This window comes from Cebidichthys violaceus, unplaced genomic scaffold, assembly GCF_023349555.1.
Source record: "Cebidichthys violaceus isolate CVI_PGR_0920_01 unplaced genomic scaffold, fCebVio1.0.p SCAF_2, whole genome shotgun sequence".
NCBI classification, from domain to species: domain Eukaryota; kingdom Metazoa; phylum Chordata; class Actinopteri; order Perciformes; family Stichaeidae; genus Cebidichthys; species Cebidichthys violaceus.
Genome location: NW_027176372.1, coordinates 22,360,260 through 22,382,933, shown reverse-complemented (window position 1 = coordinate 22,382,933; position 22,674 = coordinate 22,360,260). Strand labels below are relative to the sequence as shown.

The 22,674-nt window shown below is 42.7% G+C and overlaps 1 protein-coding gene across 2 annotated transcripts in view; it reads left to right on the top strand.

The window, feature by feature from the left end:
* The window catches only part of lingo2 (leucine rich repeat and Ig domain containing 2), a 175,002-nt gene that overhangs the window by 39,937 nt on the left and 112,391 nt on the right, over nt 1–22,674 (top strand). For both annotated transcript variants that reach the window (XM_068715192.1, XM_068715191.1), the window contains one exon: nt 20,816–20,915. The gene's annotated coding sequence lies outside the window, so the exon portion shown is untranslated. The remainder of the gene's footprint in view (nt 1–20,815; nt 20,916–22,674) is intronic.

Sequence of the window (22,674 nt, the reverse complement as noted above, 5' to 3'; positions counted from 1 at the left end):
AAGACAATACAAGAAGACTTCATAGGAAGCGTCATAGTTCAGTTTTCGTCTAAAGATCAAAGTCAGTATTCGGTGCGGCTACGTTTGCAATATGCTGATTCTCATAGGCACACGATGAAATAAGAATAAAACACATTTGATGTTACCTTTTTAACATGTTTATAATAAACCTAAACCTTGGATCCTACCTCGGAGCCCAACACCTACAACAAATGTGTTTCTTGCCACCTGCTTCATGCTTGCTCATGCAAACTCGCGTGTTGCATTAGAGTCTCTCTCTCTCTCTCTCAACACATCACCATCACTTCCCAACCTCAGTCTCAGCACGGGGCCCCAGCGCCCGCAGTCGAGCCTAAGTTGCTGCATCAGAGTTGCTCCGGGGGAGCTGTCAGTCAGCGGCATCATGCCGTGGGGTGAGAAGGTGGCAGAGCATGAAAGCATGCATTAGGCGGGATGCAGATCAACAGGAAACCTGAATAGGGTTAGACTTAACATTAAGCACATGGCTGTGAGCAGCAGATGTGGAAGATTGTGGCACGAGAAACGGAGATGGAGCGTGAGAGATGGGGAGCGAGGCCTAAAGATGCTGAGATCACAAATAGCCCCGTTAACGAAAGAGAATATCTGCCTTTTTTGATTTTATTTTGGGTTTATCTGTTAATTTGTGCGTCATCACCTGATAACAGTGTTTGCCAAAATGGATTCAACGCATGAAACTGTGGTTTGTTGAGAGCAGGTGGGAGCCACCGACGGCTGTTCTCAGCCGTGATTTAGGAGTAAATGTGCGAGAGAAGTGATTTTCGATCTCATCGATCTGACAACGGCGGAACTGACGACTCGCTCTCGCCGCGGTTTCCTCTCGGACGTCGGAGCGGTCGGTGCTTGCCGTGTCTCTGTGCTCCCGACTGAGCGTAGCAGAAGTCTCTCTCTCTCTCGCCCGTCGGGGGGTTGGACGTCGATGTGTGTTGATCGCTCGTAACGCACACGTCTGAGCTGAAGCGACAACGGAGTGGAGCCGCACTGTGACATTTTGGCCGATGCGACGGCGCAATCGATCGTTGCAGAGTTGCAGTTCTTTGAAATCGCCCACCGAGGCACATTTCAACCGTACGTCTGTTATCACCGTATCGCTCGTCTGAGAAAATCTAACATTTGTTCATCAGATCGAGGCGGACTAGCTCAACTTCTGCATCCTATCGTTTCCGTACGGCATCGACTTTAGTATGATTGGAAGCTGATGGATCGTAGGCCATTTGTCGTGAGCAATCTGTGATACTTTTATCACCGACTCGCTCGGCTATCTCCAAGTCCCTCTTCTGTCATTCTAATGCCATTTGATATGTATTCCCCCTCCGCACATGTGGCGTTTTTTTTTTTTTTGTAGCTAAGGCAATAAGGGAGGTTTGACAACCAGGACCAGAATTGCTGACATTTGATTGACGGTGTAATGTTCCAGCAGAGAGGCAGGGAAATGATCTGAATATTCAACATACGGACTAATTCTTCTCCTGAGGGGAACATTATTTTGAAAGTTTGAGTTAATCGAAGCACATTGTTGAGAATTTCTCAACAATGCCGACTGGCTGCGGAGGGCATATTTGGTTTCAAGAGAATTTTTTGGGGTAAATTGAATACAGTTCCTTGCACACAATCAGCTCAAGCAACAAAGAACTCAAAGGTTATATACCCCGCCTTTATGGTGAGAAAGCTCCCTGTGAAAACACTATAATCCATGCTAACATGAAACTACATTCATTTCTATTAAAAACGTAGATAATTTCTGATTGTTGTTAGTAGCAATTGCAGCTAAAGGAAGCGTTTGTTTCATTTAGAAAGAGCAGTTCACCCGTCCTGCTTATCCACTCTCCCTGCCTTTTTCGGCTCGACATCCTTTGCAGTTTGATGTTTTAACAAGAGAGACAGCGGTTCACTCGATGAACTCGACTACATTGAGCAGCGACACCTTAAATAAGACGTAAGGGCACCTCAGTCAGCCGTCTAACTTCTCAGCCACTGAAGCCATTGTTCTGTGTCTCATTTCCCAGAGTATTGATGTCTTTAAGTGAGCTTCCCCAAGTGCCGGAGAGGGAGTGGATCCTATATAGATTGCTTTCAGGGGTGTTGGGACACAGCCGACTGGCGTAGCTCAACAGTCGACCCACGGCCGTTCGCTCAAAAAGTGCCGGAGTGGAAGGTTGTTGGAGGAGAGGCTAATATTTATACTGTTGAATTACGTTGCTCTTTAAAGAAGAACTAGAAGACAGATTGGCTTTAACTTGTATTTCCTGGAGCAACATGCAAGAAACGCAATACAATGAACCCTCAAGGTAATCTACATATTCTAAAAAACAAACAAAACCTGATTTTATTGTTCGGGAAGTTTAACCATTCTTCACTAGAGAAGTCCGGAACGATAGAGGGTCGGTGTCTTTGTCTTAACAGTTTGAAGGTGCTATATCTGAATAGAAAATGACAGGAACAGGAATATTGGCCCCCCAGCAGGGAGAAGGTTCAGTATAAAGGAAAGTAAAAAAAAAAAAGAAAAATCAATACCTTTTGCTCTGCGACACGGCCGTGCAGGGAAGTGAATTGGATAGCGAGCGTGGATGGATAGGTGTAGAGAGTCGCTGGCACTAGGAACACATTTCGGTGTTGCTGGCCTCCTCTTAAAAGCTGCAGAGGGCTCCTTTTCCTCTTCACATCGCCAGTGTTTCATCTTTAGACCGCTGCTGGTGTTTCTATTGAGTTACTATCGGTGAATCGCAGAACTTTCTGCTTTTCATTTCGCCGCCCGTGTTAACCCGCCGGAGCGGTTGCTGCTGTTTTCCGCTCGTGGCGTCCACAGAGACGGCTTTTGGCTTCTTCATAAATGTAAATTCTTTTAAGTCTAATCTAATACCGATCCTTTCTGTGCTAAAAACGAGGCGAATAAAACGTATTGCCAATAAACGCATCTGTTTATTTTTAGTATTTGTTTATTTCTATAGATTTTTTTTTTTTTCTCTTACATTGCCAGTCGGTTGAACATTGGAACAATCATGTTTTGAGTGGTGCATTTTTAATTTTGCAATAATGTGATATAATACTATCACCACAAAAACACCCAAAACTACTCTGATATAAATGTGAGTGATCAAATAAGGGCTTTGATCGCAACCCTGTAGCCTATTAAGCAAAGCGGCTCATTTGAATTAGGCGCCGTGTTGAGGCCTGATGTCTGAGTGCCTTTTATTTACTGCATGTCATGTATACACGCTCCACACATACAGTGATATAATTAGGCTTTCCAACATCCTTAGATTCATTTTGCAACCACAGTTGCACATCCTTTCCGTGGTGTGTAAAAGCCTCTCTATTTATATCCTGTTGACTTGATTGGATCTTAAGTTCAAGTCATTATTTCTGAGTGGCAATTTAAAACGGAGGCACATATGTCGGGTTAACCAAAAATATGCCACCACCTGGTCAGTCACTCCTGCTGGAGTGAATTCAAAACAACTTATAATCACGCAGAGACAATCTGGCAGAAGCGTGATCGCAAGAAAACATAACGGTCTCACCCAACTGGAGAAGGACTGTTGGGTGATTACAGAAGAGACTAGAGAATAAGTGGTTGGATGGAGAAGCTGGGAGAGCGTTCTGCCGAGTGTAGGCAGCTGGACTGCAGTAATTAGTCAGTGAAGCTATCCGCGGTTAAGGGGGCAGCTGACCCCTGGCTCGGCTCGCTTAAAAGAATGGCAGAGGTTCTTCCCTCTCTCAAAATATGACTGTGATTAACATCAGCAATTACCTGCAGAAACTGCCAACCCTTTTCTGCTTCACACAAAGAGAAATGGATTGCCTGCAAGGTGTAGACAGCCTCAACCACAATGGGCTTTCTGTTTCAAAGTTTGCTGACAGCACTGTCTTGGAAGTGCATCAAATATAGTATCATAGATGATGACACACCTAAAATGTATCGACACGCTGTTCTTAATTATCCAGCACAAGGAATGGCTTCAACGGACAACATTGACACAACTGCTGCTTTATTTAATTAGCTTTAATACACCAATGTCATTCAGTAAAAGAGTGAGGCAGATGTAGACGGAGGCACAATGGAGTTGTATGATTGTTATAATATTCTACAGTCAACATTTGGAGCTCTAAAAAAAAAAATCTGATCTCTACGTTCATGTCTGCTGTCATTTATGGGTTGAGCTAATGAGCTAACCCCTCAACGCCTTTCGAATTTGTTGATGTTTACCTCCTTAGAATTAGGAAATGTGGGGGGGAGAGAGGGGGGCAGGGGGAGTAATATGCACTTTTAATGAGCACGTCACACGGTCAGCAGCTAATTACAATGACGCATCTGGGGCCTCATTTGGCGACGGTGTCAGCGGTAACAGCCTCCCGGACGTTTTTTTTTTTTTTTTTTGGAGTGCAGTCTGAATAACCGTAGAAGTCCCGCTGAAAGTTGCTCGTGTCTCAAAGTGTTCGTGTCTGTCAGAGGAACGGAGGTTGAGAAGCTTTACATTTTGTTTAGTTTTTTCCTCTAACTTTTTTTTACCGGAGAGAGTTACGCGAGCGTGTTCCTTTTTTTTTTTTTTGAGGCGAGACAGAAAAAAAGTCTTTTATCGGCTCCTGTGTGGGCTAACCTGAGATTCTTGAGATCAAGCCGGCGTGTTGGAACATCTGCGAGTAATGCCATCATTACCCAGGGTCTTGTTGTTTCTTTCGTGGTCTAGAGAATATCCTTGCCGGTTACAAAGACCTTAAAAAGTAGAAACGAGAATGAAGTCGCCTATTCACAACAGGTCATGTTTATATAAGCTACTATTAAAGTACAGACTACACTGTGTGCAGCAGTGCATCTTTTAAGGTTGGGGGGGGGGGGGGGGGGGGAAGTGCTCCCCTCCACTGTTTTCGAGTCATTTTTTTTTGTAATATTTTTTTGGTTGCAAAACAGACGTACAAATCTGTCAAATCCAAATAATCCTTTTTACAGTGTATTTTTTGCAACGCCATGCTACCATACGTAGGCTGCACACGCAGTGACCCAGTTCATGTGCAGACATGTAAGGCAGGTTATGTGGCAATTCATAAATGCATTGCATGCGTCTTCAGAAAATGACCCGTTTTGTAACATCATGCAGTAGCTAACGTCCCTTTCCACTGGTAAGAACTTAAGGATTATAGATAACTAATTAATTTTTGCAACTCAACGGGTTTAGTGTAGAACATACTGTGTGCTTTTCTTAAAAAAAACAAAAAAAAAAACATGCTGAAACCTTTTGTGAATACCTTTGTGAATTGAGATGCAGAGAGTTTCCGTGTTCCTTTTGGGCGAATCGTGGAGACGTGATTTGTTTGTATGTGTGCCATCGGGAATGACGGGCAGAGATCGAGAGTAGACTACTGTGGGTGGTAAATCTGAAAAAAAATTCACTTGGGAGAAACAATGTGACAACAGCTGCAATGGCAATTAAAAAAAAAAAGAGAAATATATATATATATATGCGGCATAAATACATCTTGGGGTACGGATGCAGTGAAGCCTGTGCATTTTAAAAATCGATGTAACTGTATCTTGAACACTGAGGTTGGTTTGGATCGGGGAATCGTCGTACCACTAACAAGTTTCTTTTTTACAGGTCGTACAAACTTTGACAACTTAATTGTTTGTATGTGGAGCGTTCGGTTGTTAAGAGGTTTCTGAAGAATCAGAATGTCACTGCAGCTGTGACATTAGTCATACATATGGGCAATTTAGCTGACAAACACGCTGCGCCAAAGAGCTTGGTCAGGAATAATTATACTCTGCTGGATAACGACTTCAAATCTGTAATGGCAAAAGCAAGATGCTAAATGAATGGTGAAATAGTTCCTCTGACGGCATCACGTACCGCTAGCTGTGGGGGACTGTCTGTGGAAATCATACTCCCAGCACAAACTCAACTTCTTAACGGAACAGAAACGAAACGTGTCATTTGAAATGGTATTTTAAGTTTCGCACATAGATATCCATATTGTATTTCGGCATAATTTACCTTTAACTGCTTTTTATTAGCATCACATTTTGATTAGGTAATAATCGGACCGATTCATTGTTGGTCTTTTCATGGGATATGTTTACAACGAGATTTAGAATATCACTCATCTAAAATAGTGCACATCCTTAGAAACTACTACTAAAATCTGGGTCATTTTCTCGTCTCTGCCTTCACTGTGATCGGAAAGCCCTCGAAGGCAGCTTTACTTCTTCGTCCTCTCGCGTTAGGCTGAGGGCAGACCGGACGGTGCAGTGACTCGGTGTCGCCTCTCGAGGTAGAAGTGGAATTACAAGACGGGATGCTAGCCGTAGCTAGCTGGTTAGCATGCTCGATTCAGTAGATCTCCGGGCATCACAATGCATCGCCGCTTTCACTGATTTATGCTCTTTGTAGCTGCTGTCTTCTTCCTCTTAGCGCCTGAATTCCCCTGATCACTTGCATTCTTAATAACTGACCATTAAGCCTTTTCATAAAGTTGATTTCCATAGATACGTTGCAGGATGTTGTTATTCCGTCATCAGTTGTGCGTCATTTGCTTGTGAGACACACAGTTGATGTTTTCGTGTTAGTGGAATCGTGTTGTTCCTCTTGACAAATGAAGCTTCTCAATCTTCCCCAATGAAGCGAGGAGAACTGTAAAACAATCAGGGCGAGGATGACAACATGAATTGTCATTGCTGACCTCCCGATGAACAGATGAACGTCGATATTGGATTAAAGTCTTGGATGTGATTATTTTAGTTTGAGAAAGCATTATTTTAATGACTATTTGCCAAGTCATCATGTCACACAGCTGTAGAGGTTAATTATCTCTTCATTACTTAAATAGGAGAGCTGTATTATTAGTTTTTGATTTACTACTTTCTGTAGTCCTTGTGTACTAGTTAATTCACTACATTCGATGTGATTACATTTGATAAATCATGATACAAGAGAGGCTATTTGGAGTGTTTCAGCCCTGCCATGTTCGATAAAGTCAATAACTGAAATCAAACATCGTCTAAAGAGGGAAAATCAATGGGTTTCCTTCCTATTATTAAGAGAACTGGAGCAAAGCCCTATTGGCTTTCAGTCATGCTTACTTGTGAGAGCCATAATTTACTTTTTGTCCCAAAGCAATATTTTCACCCCATTACGCTCAGCCCGCGGCTCTTTGGCCAGAGCCAGTCTTGGCCTCCATCATCATTAACACCTGCCCGCTCATTATAAAGGGACCGAGATTATAGATTCCATCATTGCTCTTCACATCACCTTGGCTAATGATTTGTGTACAGGTTTAATGGTTGCTGTGACAAAAGGCCAAACGCTACCAAATTGTCACAAGTTAGTGCAAGTGTCAATGTGTTGGATTGTTTTTGAACTTTCACCTTTTGACGTTCATTACAAAGCAGAGACCCTTATCAGTCAATGAGGCCTAACGCGGAGTGTTCAGTTAATTATAATAAACGATGTCGCTGAAGTACAAGTGACGCTCACCTTTAAATCAAAAAGGTTCCTCCTGCTGGTTGAACTCACTTTGATGTTAAAGACTTTTAATGAATTGTGTTTTAAACTTGGGTTGAAGTCCAAGAATCGCGATCCCAGAATTTACCAGAATCTGTTTTGCCTCCGCCATCACTTATTAAAATAACCGTGGGAAACTTAAAAATCCAGCATGTGTCCATGTAAGTCTCTGTGTGTGTGTGTGTTGCCCCCCTTTTTAACAATCAATGCATTTGCTTTGTTAAACTGGAGCGATTTGTACATTACGGAACTACAAATGATCCTCTGCACACGTTGGTTTCCTTCTCTGACAAGTGCCTGATGCATTCAAAGGTAGCTAAGGCCCAGAGCCGTCTGTGGTCTGGATCAATACGTTCCTGTCTGTGAAGCATCCCTGCCAAAATGGAAACCGATAGCCCGAAGAGTAGAGCGCCGACACATCGGGATATAAATTAAGGTCCTCATCTAGATGGACTCATTGTTCATCATTCGGCAATTGGATAACGAATGGAGTATGTTGAGAAAAGGTCAAGTTTAAGAGATTACCATTTCTCACAGCCAAATGCCCTGCTAAATAAGTGCAATATAAACCAAGCGGAAGGAAAGTATTTCTTCTTTACTGAAGAATTTATATGTAGACGAATGTCAAAGAACTTCAACTGGAAAAAACTCAAAAAGCAAGAATAACGCGATCTGTCTCAAGTAAGCAGTTTCCAATGAACCGTTTTAAAAAGGTATCTTGACTTTTGGTGCAGTGAAGATTCAATCCCCTATTGATCCTCATAGTGTCAAGTTCTTGTCAAGGAGGCCTTCACCGCTTCCTGATGCAATGCCTTGAGTATAGAAAGCGTCTGAGCACAAACAGAGTGGAGGAGGAGATGGAGACTGGGTAACAGAAGGTACGCTATGTGAATATATGTGTGTGTGTGTGTGTGTGTGTGTGTGTGTGTGTGTGTGTGTGTGTGTGTGTGTGGCAAATGGTAGCATAAATGACTAATTATTAATATACCAAACAAACAAAAGTAAACATTGATTGTCTGGTTGGTTCAAAGTGCATCAGCTGCACTGCAGGGACAAGTTGATTGGCTAAAATGTATGTATGTACATGTCCTCGGACACAATGCGAGTGAGGACAATGAGAGCAATTCATCGCCTGTTTTAATCGCCGCAGAAATGGAAGCGCATAGTTGTTTGCTACGCTAACGGAGTGGGAGACCGCGTCCGGCGCAGATACGGGACCACGGTGGCAATCGGTCTTGTAATCACAGGTGTCATTGTTCCATTAAAAGTCTTTCAGCGACCGGAAAACAAAGCTATTCTGTAACAAAACACAAGAGATGCAGCTTCATGAGAGACTGCTTTCTACTGTGTCTGTAGTGTCTTGAAGGCAGCATTAGGGAGGAGCTTGGGGCAGATGTTTGGGATATTCTTGCATTGGAGGATCTTTTACTTAATCTTAACCAAGAAGTTGTAGTTGCCTTGAATCAACCACACCTTTACCCTGAAGGTGGCGGATCACAAGACACTCGTGTTCAGTCATACGTGTTGTTGTGAAAAGCAATGAGGACACACACACACACACACACACACAGGATGGATAGCCCAGGCTGCTGATGTTTTAACATCTGTATTTCTTCATTATGCGTCCAATAGCCTTGCGTTCACCACACACTCATTTGGCCCTCACCACGCAGAGATCCGGTTCCCCTCCTCAACCGTTCCCTTCCTCTCTGACTCCGATGTGCTTCAGGCCAGTGCAGTTGATGAGCTGACTGATGGCAGCTGCGCTCTTGCTCTCCAGGGTCATGCTCATATCTGTACAAATATAATAAAAAAAAAACCAAAAAAACAAGGATGTATTGGTTTTCACCTCAAATACACGTTGCAAATGGTGTGCACCAGTAGAAAGTACTGTCCCATGGGACATCTGCTGCAGGTTCTCTTAGAAACCCTCTCAATGTTTAGGAGCCTCCTAGTCACACATTAAGCGTTTCCTACCGCTACAACATAGTTCATACTCATTTTTAAACTGTATTTAAACAAGGGACTATATATTTCCCTCAAAGAACAACTCGCTCTGCGATAGGACCTGCCTATCTCCAATGTCCATTTAACTGTTGCCTTGACACATGCGTTATTGGCACGTGGCCTGTTGATGCCGTGTTGTCTGATGCTCCGTTAAAAAAAACATGACCTGCCAGCTACAATAAACGCTCGCGTCAACCTACGAGCGGTAACGGCAAGTAGCATGTGTTTGGGGGGGGGGGGTTGCAAATATCTTCACAACTGGGATCACAAATTTTTTTTTGAAGTGTGTCAGCACAAGCAACTATTTCACCAGTGTCAGCACTCACAGAGGTATGAAAAAACAAAATCACCATAAACTGTTCTCGCTCATACAAACAACCACACTGAGAAAAGTGTTTTAACTCATTAGTAACTGTAATATCGGCGTGTTTTCATCACTGTTTTTGATTCCACTGCCTTGTTGTGTGTCAATATGATAGCTTCATTTCCGATAACCTGTGGTTATGAAATAACAATTGGTTTCTCAAACTTAGTTTGTGGAACCTGTAACCTTTCTTCCCCGAGTCATCCCTAGCTCAGCATTTCTCTACGGACCTTTACGTCGTCCGTTGTGTATTTGAGCCACACTGTTTTGTTATGAGCAGATCCATTCATCAATTCTGAATCTGAGCCCGATAGCATACTATGGCAAATGATCTACACTGCCATGTTATATAGCGTATGCGTTCGATAGTCCTTGTCTCCCTTGGTGTCACGCAGCACAATCGGATTTGGACTAAGTGTAGAATAGTTCACCTTCGTGTTTCTGCAGTGTTACACTTGATTGCCCCGTCAATGTTGAATAAGTTATTAAAAACAGGAATTGAGAGCTCCATACCTTGAAGAGAGACTTGAATAGACCTGACATAGAGTTCCTGCTGTGTTGTGCCGTCAGCTCGGATATTTCCTATTACAGTCTTAGTATTGTCTGTCGGTGCTGAATGGTTATTCTTTCTGCAGTTTTCTTTGGCACAAAAGACTGTGTTCATAATAGACTTTGTCAAATATCGATGACATTTTTGACGAATATGTATAAAAAGGCAAAGTGTGGGATTATAATCTCCCTTGGTATCTAACGGGACAATTTATAGGTCCAGTCAACCCGCCCAAGTCATTGTCTGACAATGGAGGAAATACGGAACGCAAATGAAAGTCTTCTCACGACGCGTACCAGCAGGGCTGAGTTTCTCAAATTTGGAACGTGAACCTCCTCAACCTTCTTCTGACTGCGTGGCTTCTTTCACACATTGCAATGACGCAGGTGCTTGAGATAACCGCAAACACTTAACCGTGCAGTCGGGACAGTCGCGGGGACCAAAGCACTAAGTTCTCCTAATGTCATTCATGCAAAAAAACGGTTCACTCAAATAGTCCTTAGCATGTTAGATAAAACCGAATATTTGCTTTTGTTCCGTCAAGACGGGCAACAGAGGAGACAAAATGACTTGGAGGTGAATACACAGTGGTGTTATTGACATGCAATGATCCATTGTTCTTGTGTAAGTGAATGTCAATCTGCCACAGTGAAGCTATGTAGAACCCTGACTATTGACTGGAGTAGTAATCCTACATTGATATTCTAGCAGTAAATAGTGCTGAAGTCAAACACGGCTGTAGTTTACTGTAAATGTAAAGGTACGGTCAGCTATCTGTAGGAACAACAAAGACGACATGAAAACTGATTACTAACCGTTTGTTTTAAAAGACAATGGCTACAATAACCATAAAATACATGATTATTGTCACAAATATGTCACAGATCATCAGACATTTTAAAAGCTGTTTTAGTATAAAATAGAATATACATAGGTCTCTTACAATATGTCGAATACAAAAAAGAAATTAGGGTTAATAATATATTGTTTTGTTTGTATAGTTGCTCATTATAAGTACCACAGTAGCTACTCTTCCTGGTATCCACATAATGCATTTCAATACAGCGTCTCGGGGGTGTCCCCAACTAAGAATTTCCATAATCAAATCTGATCAGTCAAGACTTGTTTGTCGTTGACTGATAATAATCTCATTGCTCGTTGATCCATATTTTCATTTTGCTACATTGGCTTGAATTACCGTCGGCACCACACAAAAGAGCTTAAACACCCAATTAAACAATCTGCCTCCTTGACTTGGCGTAATCGTTTTATTTTACAGGCTTAATAGGATGAGCTCCGTCCACAAGGGGACGGCGCTGTTTGTTGTGTCCCTATTACTGAGACGCTCTGTGGAGGAGATCGATGGACAGACTGCCTGCCGGATTTTCGTGGTTTGCAATTTGGGGTCAGCGGGAAAAAAAAAAAAAAGACGAGAGAAAACAAAAAGCATGTGACACGTAATATTTAATATCCATACACACTATTAGAGCCAACAATACTAAAAACAAACAAAATAGACCAGACTACCCTGCATCAAGTATTCATATTGTATATGTATGCATATATATATATGTGTATATATGTATGTATGTATATATGTTTGTATATATATGTATGCATATATATATGTATGTTTGTATATATATGTATACATATATATATGTATGTTTGTATATGTATGTATATATGTATGCATATATATATATGTGTGTGTATATATGTATATGTGAATATATATATATGTGTGTGTGTGTGTGTGTGTGTATATGTGTATATATATATATATATATATATATATATATATATATATATATATATATATATATATATATGTGTGTATATACACACACGCAAAAAGACAATCTGTGACTCACAACTCTTAACAGAGACGATGCTAATCCACATTGCTAGTGGTGATGAGTCGATTGATTTCCACTTTGGAATGAATGGAAAAATGCAAAGTTGTCTGTCTAACAACATTATTGAATACATTAAATGTATTTAACAAACAATCAATCAATGGACTCATTTTCTACCTCAGCACTCTGAGTCACACTGGCAGCTGCCATCGCTGGTAACAAGCCGACCGGAGTGAGAGCGGAGCAAAGAAACACCTGTCTGGATGGAAGACAGAGAGGAATTAAAAAAGAACGCAGATAACGGCTGACATTTCTGCTAACACCAAAGAGATTTCTATCTGCGAGACGAATGCTGCAGCCGGGGCGTTTTGATTGGGCTGTCCTCTCTGACAGCTGGGGCCGCAGGAAAGGCAAGGTTAGACTCGCATCGTTACAGGAGGAACGAAAAGACTTCTGGGTTATTGTTCACTATTATTGTTTGTGATTGAGCTTCTGCTTTTACCGTCCGTACAGCGACCGTCTGTAACAGTTAGCTGTGGTGTACAATCTATTTAACATGGATTCTTTGGATTATACGGACGTATTATCAATCACAAAACATGTTGTATTAGGTATTATTACCCCAATATTGTTTACATGGTTGCAGTATAATTGTTTGTGTATTAAGTATTTAGTTTTTGTAATTAAGAGGAATGAAACAATGCAACATAGATGACTGCGTTTGTTGCGTGATGTTGTGTTTCATTGCGTGACTCAAGCTGCTCCTCTCTATTGTTGTTGTTGAGGCTAAAGTACTGATACTTAATTCATAGGCCTGAGTCATTTTGTTAGACTTTGTCAAAGGAAAGAAACATTCAGCAACATGAATAAAATCAAATGATAGTGGCTTCCCGGGGGCACGGCGCTGCACAAATGGCAAGGATTTGCATGAAACAGATGAAATATGATAATAGCAGATACGTATAATTGTTCACGGGTCACACGGATGGGCAGAGTGGAAGCAGACTTTTGCTAGCGCGTTCAGATCGAGAATAACTCAGATCGCAGAACTGAGCACGCTGTGACACGGGCACGCGTGCCAAAGTGTCGCGCTGAATTTTGTCGATTGTCAAACTTAACTTCCTGTTAGAAAGGAGCGGCTTCTTGTAGTAACACACACACACACACACACACACACAGTGCTAAGGGACAAGCCGGGGTGTCACTTAGAGACAGATTTATTTGAGAAATAACATAATTCTAATTGTCGAGAAACCAGTATCCCATTTGCATCACCGTCGCCCATGAAATTAAATTTTCACAAGACTAGCTCTGAGCTGATGGAAACAGCTCCAGGTACAAAAGAGCAAAGAAAGCCGCGGTTTGATTGCCTTTCACTGTGGTCAGTCACATAATCGTTTGGCACATTTAATATGTATTTGTTATAGTGCTGTGTTTGTCATCTTTCAGCTGCAGAGGTGGTTGAGCCGACGTGGACCAGGTTTTTCTGCTGACCGCTGGATGAAGCTAATGTTCTGTACAGGATGTCCTGTTTTATGCCTTTTTATTTCCAGCAGAATCTCTGCACTGATGACTTTGCATCGCCTGCTCAGAGGCAGCAGCAGTCCATTGTTGTGATGTGTATATACTCTGTATCAGATCTATACCGTATCCAATACTGTAAATATTGACATGCAGTTTAGCAAAGCTTCAAGGCTCATCATGCAAACAAACAAAAATGAAGATTAAAATGTACAACTTTGCAATTTAGTCAAATTCAAAACCCTTTTGTGCGTCTTTCTTACAAGAAGGAGAACGTCTTTCACATTCCAGGCGTGAGGAGAAATTACCTTCTTCCTCGTTTGTTTCCTCTCTCTCTCTCTCTCTCTCTCTCTCTCTCTCTCTCTCTCTCTCTCTCTGTGTGTGAGAGAGAGAGCTTTGCAGGTGCAAGGCCTAGAGTGAGTTCTACAAGTGTAACTGACAGACAGCCGGTACACTTGCTTCCATGGCTGGCGCTGTGTGGCAGGTTGTGGAGAAGACACCGGCGATGCTAACGCTACCCTTAACATCATCCAACCTCTTTTAATTTGACACAAAGATGAGGAGATGTTACCACACTCATCGGTGTTTACCCGACACATGAGCCTAATTACTGACACTGAATTTAACCTAGCATCTAATGCAAACAAATATGAAGTTCTCAGTTCTCTGAAATTGATATGTTACAGGGACAGAAGGGTAATCTACTGACAGATGCTTCACCAACGCGTGTGTCGGCATCAAAGACCGTTTTCGTATCGACATTCTTGTCTCAGGAAATCTTCAATTGTGGATAAAAACATGCAAAAGTTCTTGTGGATCTATTTTCAGAATATATAGCAATATATATTAATGGTCGTGGAGGTTTAGGCATAACCTTATTATGAAATAGTAATCAGCAGATTAGTCTACCGGTAGTTAGTCTACTGGATGACTTAATCCGTTCTACTCGCGCCTGAACTACACCTCTTTTAGTGAGGTGTTATTTATGTATGTCAGGTCCTAGAAATGCCAATAGTGTCGATTGCTTCCTTTTCAAATTTCCATCATAATCAGAAAAGGGTCCTTTATCATCTTGAACCTTCCATCGAGACATTTCAAAGGATTTTTGCGGGACTTTAATCGCCTTTATTTGACACTGAAGAGAGACAGGACAGGGGAACGATGTGCAGCTAACGGTCAGGGCCCGCTGGGATTCGAACCAGAGACTCAGGGAATACGTGCCCATGTGGTAATGCGCCCTAACCACTCGCCGGGTAGACATTTCTGAACCTGACGCACGTCTGCAGCTCGCTACTCTCTTGGCCGTCAGGGGAGCCAGAAACTCAAGGTGCAACATCGGGCGTCTCACTATAGTTGCATATGTCAAATATTCACTCGCCTTCCGGCCCACCAGTTTGCGTCTCTTTTGCTCGCTCGGTGTTTGACATCCTTCACCGGCGACTTTGTTTACTTTCAGCTGGAGTCGTCTGTTTCCGGAGTTGCTGGTGTAGCTCCCTAAACCCTCGCGTCTTGCAGCAGTTGCACAACCACATGTGGACCGGGCTCATGGAAAAGTGAGACATCCAGCACAAATGCAAGTGCTGTATTTCCATAAGTCTCCTTTCTCTCAATCTGCAGCCATGAAATCCTTTTTGATCTTGTGCAATCCCTCCTCAGCACCGGGCTGCTGACCATTTTATTTTTTTTCTCCACACAAACGTCCGTTTGGCACGAAGAATGCAGCAGACATGATTCCGCTTACCGTTTCCAGGCCGGACAAATTGGGCTAAGATAGCAGCTGTTAAGCATGGGGAGGCTAATCAGGTTAGCCGAATGCTGAGGATTATGCAGCCAAAGGAAGAGTTGTTGTTCTAAACACAATCTACTGCGGCGGACAACACATCTGCTGTTGGTTTGGTTATCTGAGCTATTTCCTCTTGTTCATTCTGGAAGCTCGTCTTAGCCTTGTTATTTGCTCGCTGCTGTTTACCACAGGCCTTTTTTTTTTTTTTCTTTTTTTTTTTTTTTATGAAGGAAGTGTCCAATTAACTGTGGATTTGGTGGCATGTGCTATCACATCAGGGTTCCCGGAGTCTCGCATCATTTGTGCGCTCGTGTGGCAGGGTGTGAGGGCTTCAGGCCATCGGTTTTAAAATCACTTCCCTCATTTAAATGCACCGCATAAAGCATGGCGCGTCTGCTCGCCTCAAACAGGAAGAGACGGAGAGAGTTTAAGGGCGACTGGAAGTAAAAGTGTCGCCTGTGCATAGCGCGATTATGAACACTGCGATAATAATAAAACACTTTTTTTTCAGTTCATCTGTTTTAATGCTTTATTTAAAGCAATCTTTTGTTTGTTTTTTAATCGCTGGTGTCGCTCCATGTTGTGGACGGTGTTCATCAGTGACCTGAATTGTAATTCAGGCTTTGCCACTTAACGTTTAGAATCGTCTTTAAACGAGTCTGATTCAATAAATAACGCGGCAGGCTCGCATCCTTTTCACGCTCGTCAGCCAGCGCCCGTCTATCCATGACGTTAAACCGACTGTTCACTGAAGGTATTGAACACGTCGCACTAATGAGTATGAAGGCTTTACAGTTGAGTTTAAAGCAACACACGGCGCTGTATTGTCCTCACTACAAATCAGTGCCTGCTTTATTTAGATTTAATTAGAAGCAATAACATGTGTTCATTTTTTTTTTTTTTTTCCTAGACTGCAGACTGTGAAATTTAAGCTAAAAGAACAATTAGTTCTCTCTTCAGATTTTGAGATCACAGGGACCTCGGCACTGTTTGACGTGTTCTCGCTCTGAACGTGGAGGATTGAAGAAGCGTCTCTGGTTTCAGTGATCTTCCGATTGGAACAAAAATCCCAGTTTTTTTTGGTTTATCTTATTCAAATTATATACTGTAGTCGTTTAATTAAGGAGAGCCGCTTCGCTTCGCCTTTTTCCGCCGTGTGTTCCCGTAACCCTTGCGCCAGGCATCGGACTCCGTCTGTGGCCTTCTCGCCGCAAAGCGTTCACGACTGGCCTCGTGAAACGACGGGTCCCGAGGTCGAGACGCTGTTGGAGACCGACTCCGACACCGTGCGCTACGAGCAATGATGATGCAATAGACCTTTTGTCGAGGGAAGCACTCGCGCTGCATTACCCCGAGGTGGTCACCGAGCTCTCGGCACCAGTACTTCTCTGTTCCGGCCTTTTTTTTTAATCTTTCCCAGGGGATGTTTTGTTTTCAGTATTGTCCTCTGGCCAAATGTCCAGTCCCGGTTCCTTTTTACTTTTTAAATGTTATTTTATGTGTTTTTGTTTTTATTAATGTAGCCTGGCAGGTGGATTTGCCTTCACCTTGTCTTCTCCGTCTGTTAGTGTTTAAAGTGCCGACCCTTCCCTGACACGGTTTCCTTTTTTTTTTTGTTGTTGTTTTTCGTTCAAGCTGTGCGCTTATAGATCTGCTCACAGAGATCTACCTCTGACCCCCAAAAAAAAAAAGTTTCTGTGATTTCTTTTTGTGACATTTCGGTGACCTTTTTGAATTTATAATCTCCTTTTATTTTTATACCGTCTCTATTCTATTCACTTCTCCTTTGTGTGTAAGAGAGCTAAATTTGCTTTTCGTCTATTCTGTTTTATTCTCTTTGAAGAGAGACGGATGAAAAGGAGGATGGAGGGGGGGGGAAGGGGGGTTGTTGATACTTTTCATAAAGCTACTCCAGGCGATGTGGATGGTAGGCTGGCAGCGTCTCCACATGTAATTGTAGTCGAGTTACACAGCTATAGTGTGAGAATGTGTAGCATGTTGTTGTATGTAGGCTCACTCAGTTGGTCACGTAAATTACCATCAAAAAAAAGGGTGTGTTTTTTAAAACAATATTTGTCAAAATCATGTAGCGCATTGCTGGTTTGGATTGTAAAACACCCGATATGAGATGCTTTTATTCCGAGGCGTCGCCGTCTCCATCTTTGAGGTATCAGATATGATCAGTTATGACCTAAAAAACCCACAAAAGAAATCATAACATTGTACCAAGGCTCTCAGCAGATCTCACTATAATATTCACTTTAAACGCTGTATTTGTCACCGCGAACAAGAAACAACTGTAGTCATCAAATCAATATTGCATTCTGTAATTTAAATTTGTCACAATATTGCTCCTTAAAAGCATTAACATTTTAAGGGAGAGCCACATTTGTTTGAGTATTACAAATATCCCAGAAATCTGATTATTGTAAGCTTGGAATGTTGCAACGCCGCAAAGCAGGAGAAACCCGGATATTCCCGACGCGTGCGTCCACGAAGAAATTATTGGCGTTATTGTGCATGTAATTTAATAGAGCTTTGGATCAATGCAGCCGGGCCTAAAAGCCTCCTTTTGGCATTTTGGTGTCATCAATTAAACTCGATGCACAGACTTCGACTATAGCTGTTTATGTCTCGCTGCATAATGAAATGTGGGGGGGGGGGGGGGGGGAGACAGACACTCGGCTGAGTTCAGACCTTGAAGCCCACTGAATTGAAATGTGAAATAAGTCATTACCGAGCATGTAAGGCCTCGTCATGAAGCCAACAGGGAGATGTTGGCTTACAGGAACAACACGCTGATTGAAAGGGTTTATTGCATTTCAAAATACGACGACAAAAAAACAAACGGAAAATCCAGTTATAGCAAAACAAATGTATTTTAGAGCTTGAGAATTTCACCTGTTCAACTTTTTTTTTTACAAAAGCAGGGCGCTCACAGCTCCGGGTATTTACGCGACGATGACAAAAAGACAGTGAATAAGCGTCGGAGTGAGCTGAGCCTTGTTGACAGTGTGGCCTTTTGTTCCTGGCGAGGACAGTTGCTAGATTGAATTGATCTGACTTTAGAGCCTAACCATTTATCTTGGTCAGTCATGTCTGATCTGTGGCTGTCAAGCCGGAGACGGACTTCTCGGAGAAGTAAACCGCCCGGAGAGCCGGCGAGGGGGTCTACTTTACCTCTCCGCCACGGCCGCAGCGCTCCCTTTGCTACTCCTGTGTGTGTTTCGTTTCTTCTTCCAATAATCAAACGTGCCTGAATCAATGAATGGTTAGTCAGGAAAAACAGAAAAATAATCAACATTCCTTCTCCTAATACTCTGATTTTACTGTTGATCAAAGAAAATATGCAAAATGGATGAAATTACCTGATAAGGAATTGTGATGGACACTATTTCTGACATCTTATAGATAATTCAAACGATGATGAACATAATTGTGCTAAAAAAAGCACTGATTTTAGTGTTCCATGTGTTTTGGGTCTTTTTATATCGAAGTAAACTACTTCGCCGGAATAATTTTCATTGCATGTTATTGCATTTAGAACGACATCATATTTAGTAGACAATGTAATAAAGGAAAATCTCAATTTACATCCAGTTTAAGCGAGAAAAAAAAAGCACAGTAATAATGTAGGTTAGGAGATTAAACGGAGAGAAATAAATAAAGTAAAAGCTACTTTCCTCTCGCTGCACCAGACGGCTGTTTGCTCCTGCAGCCATATTTTCCTCGGAGATTTTCACTTTAGTTCACCTCTCTCCAAGGACCCCCCTGAAAAAAAAAAAAAAATAAGAAGTAAAGATTTTTATTGGCACAGTCGCGGCTCAGCACTGTCACTCCAATTTAGAAGGCTGTTAGCTGATCCTTCTGACCGTGTCTTCTGCTACCTGGGCCATTTCTAAGCCACAGATGATAATCCTCAAGGGGCCCTCATTAAGTCGTTGCTCCAATTAAGCCACACTCCATTTTTGCCGCAGCACAATTGCTCCGTACCGCAGCGCTCAAATCCTCCAACAGTGGATTAGGCTGATCAGTCGGTGGGCGGGATGAAAATAGCAGCAGTGGTAAGTCAGGGGAGGAGGAGGAGGAGGAGGAGGAGGAGGAGGAGGAGGTGGAGGTGAGCATTTCTTGGGGTGGCGCCCCAGCCGCTGCTCACACGTCCGGCGGTGGCCGTTAAAGAGTTCAAGGCAACTTGAAATTTTAAAATCATACAAAATTATTAGCCACAGTAGATATGGCCTGTTGAAAGTGGCTCGAATGTTGCTTAGCAAGTGGAATCACTGAGCGAGCCCAGCGATGCTGAGCTTTGATACAGCGCCTACATCTTATCCTTATCCTTCAGTTTCATAATCTGTTATGAATCCAGCTGCTGTACGGATGGGAGTGGCTGGATCAGTTCACATCTCACTGACGCAACACTATATGTTTTTTTTTTTTCGATTTAAAATGATGGGAGTCTTGAGTAGTATATGCAAAGGTTTTACTGGCACAGGCTACAACAGAGCTAATCCTTGGTGCGGGGGCTTGTTCATATAGCTTCTATGTCGTTTTGGCATCCTAGGAGACAACTGCGAACAAGTAACCCACTGTCTCACGATGCTGTGGATACATTTGGCAATCGGTTACCAGTTTAACTGCTTTACGGTGGACTGAACACGCTGCTCTCTGAACAGAGCCGTCGGCCCAGAGAACCACAGCGAGCGCGGGCAGATTAGCCGCTCCCTACTGGTGGCTTTTCTTTGAAATGGAACATGGCTAATGCTAACTCAAATCTGTTAGTGTTCACCGTGCACTGGGTTGGTTTCAAGTGTTGCTCACGTACATTTCATCAGTCACTCAGTCAGTCAGTCAGTCAGTAAGGGATGTCCACTGTCTAAGTCTGCACCACTAAGTTGAAGTTGGGCCCTGCGAATGCTCCTCACTTGATGGTGCAATGAGCCGTTTTCTGGCAGCCGGTTGGGCAGAATAATGATCAAGCCGACCACGGAAGGAGAAGGAGTCCGTGCATACGTCGTGCCGGGGCCTTTTCCTGTCTGCTCTCCCGGTGCGGTTGAGCTAATGCTTTCCCTCGGACTGACATTTCTTCAAGGATGTTTATCCTGGATCACTGGGCATTTTGTGGTGGCCGAGTCGGGGAGCTCGCTCTCCGTGTCCGCTCTGATTTGTGTTCCTTTTGTTGTTGTTTTTTTCTTTCAGACCCTGGAGTAAGTGACCCGTGAACAGAGTCACACCGGAGGTTTTCCCAAAAGGACTTCTGTAACAGTGTATGGACATCTGACATTGGGAAGCCCTGCAGGTATGACAACATACATCTGTATCTTCTTGTAAATTGTGGAAGCCTTTTTTATTTCAGCTCTTCAGTCAGATTTGAAGGACAGGCACACATGCAAACAAACTGTATACAACAGTATCTATATATATATATATATATATATATATATATATATATATAACTTATGCAACCATAATTGGAAGGGGGTTTACAGGATCATAATAGTACGATGTAAGTCACAGCATTAAAGACAGTGTTTTGTGAGTCACAAATGAAAATCGTGGAGCGCAGCTGGTAGCTGGCCAGCCGTGAGGAGCTAGCCGCTGACTCGTATTGACTTTGCTTGAAAGACGAGAGGCCGCTGGAACGTTTGGCAGTCACTAGAAACACATTCATAGCTCTCTGAGAGAGTCTGCTTGGGTACCTGTGTGCAACCGGGCGTCTACAAGAGGCTCTCCGGTACATTTCTACACACAAAACACATTTTTACTGGACAAAAAAAAAAATCACCAGTTTTGTCATCATATGCCAACAAGAATCCTTGTGATTATGTGGAAAAGGGAATACATGAAGGAAAAAAAAAGAATAATTCATAATATTGGGGTCCGTCGTTCCTCCGAAAACTTGTTCAGCCCAGCGGCAGCGGTGCGACACAAAGCCAAGTCTAGCCCTATTCTCAGAGCTGTCACCTCTTTTCATCCCGCCGGAGTTTGAAGGCCTGAACAGCGAGTCACGTCTATTTAAGAATGTATATTCAACGAACAAGCCTGGTCACTGGGCCCTCTGTTCCAGTGCTCAGGTCCCATGACGGCGTAAACCCAATTACCACCAGATTATAATATATAGATAATGATGTTTGTTAACCTCAACTTGCACTTAAATTAGATTTTCAGCATTGCACAACCTGGTGTTTTATCACGACTCGCATGTCTAAAGGTTTGTAGCTATATCAGTGATAGATGACGCATGTTAGATCTCTCTTCACGGTTCAGACTCTGCACCGCCATGTCCTGATTTTTTTTTTGGAAAAGCCACTGCAGCAAGTGGGAAGGAAGAAAGGAAAAAAAAGAAGGGGTTCCGGTGGCGCTGCTCACTGGGAACGTTCTATTTTCGGAAAATCCTCAACGCGAGTTGGCCTTCTCGTCTTTCCAGACATCCATCTCCAATAGCATCTCGCCAACCGCAGTGTAGACATTTTAGAGAACACAGACGAAGTCATACGAGGATGGTGACATTACAATAGAGTAATCTAATATGATTTCAGCAACTATGTAGGTTATCGATGAAAGAAGATGAAGTGGGATGTGGGAATTCAACCTCCCTAATAAGCATCTGAGAGATTCTGTGTTACTGATCGTCAAATAGCTTTTTACGCAAACAAGGACTTAAGACAGGAAATAAGAGGAACATCCAAAATGGCGACGTATTCCTTCAAGGGCGGGCCTGTGGTACGATAGTAGTTCTATTTTGTCATGAAAACAAATGGGACAAAAAGGTATAAAAAAAATATAAGTCAACTCAACTGAATCACCTGCATCAGTGTCGCCTCCCCATGCTAACGTTCATCAGAGTGACTCCAGAGGTCGTCAGACACATCTGGCCAACATGCTTAAATGCCAGCGCCGCATGTTTTCTGGTGAAGCCTAATGGGCCCTGGTTTCTGCCCGTCTGCTTTTCATGTCACTATTTATTTTTTTATTTTTTTTCTCGATAAATGTACCCAGGGACAATGTTTAAAGAAAGACTGGCAACGGTTGGAAATGAATGTGATCATGTCGGGGAA